This window comes from Myotis brandtii, unplaced genomic scaffold, assembly GCF_000412655.1.
Source record: "Myotis brandtii unplaced genomic scaffold, ASM41265v1 scaffold632, whole genome shotgun sequence".
Classification (NCBI taxonomy): Eukaryota; Metazoa; Chordata; class Mammalia; order Chiroptera; family Vespertilionidae; genus Myotis; species Myotis brandtii.
In genome coordinates this window covers 535,475-535,718 of record NW_005370419.1, presented here as the reverse complement: position 1 = coordinate 535,718, position 244 = coordinate 535,475, and the positions used below count along the sequence as shown (strand labels likewise).

General features: G+C 68.0%; 1 protein-coding gene across 1 annotated transcript in view; it reads left to right on the top strand.

Annotated features, from left to right (window-relative positions):
• The window catches only part of SLC38A10 (solute carrier family 38, member 10), a gene marked incomplete at its 3' end in the record, with an annotated part of 25,465 nt that overhangs the window by 20,501 nt on the left and 4,720 nt on the right, over positions 1-244 (top strand). The window lies entirely within an intron of this gene.

The following is a 244-nucleotide window of genomic DNA, read 5'->3' as shown; positions in this document are numbered from 1 at the left end:
TTGGTCGGCCGGGCGGTTGGCGCCGGCTCACAGCAGGGCTGGGAAGTGGGTAAATGTGTGTTACGACTTCCCGTGAACTGCTGGCGGGAGGGAGGGGCGGACTGCAGGTCCTTTCAGGGAACATCTGCCACCTTGGCCCCTCCTCCACCTCCCGTGTCCCCCCTCCTTCCGAGTGGCCGGCGAGCGTGTGTCCACTGTGTGTGCAGGTGGGAAGCCAGCCCCCAGGGCCGGGCAGCCTGCGGAG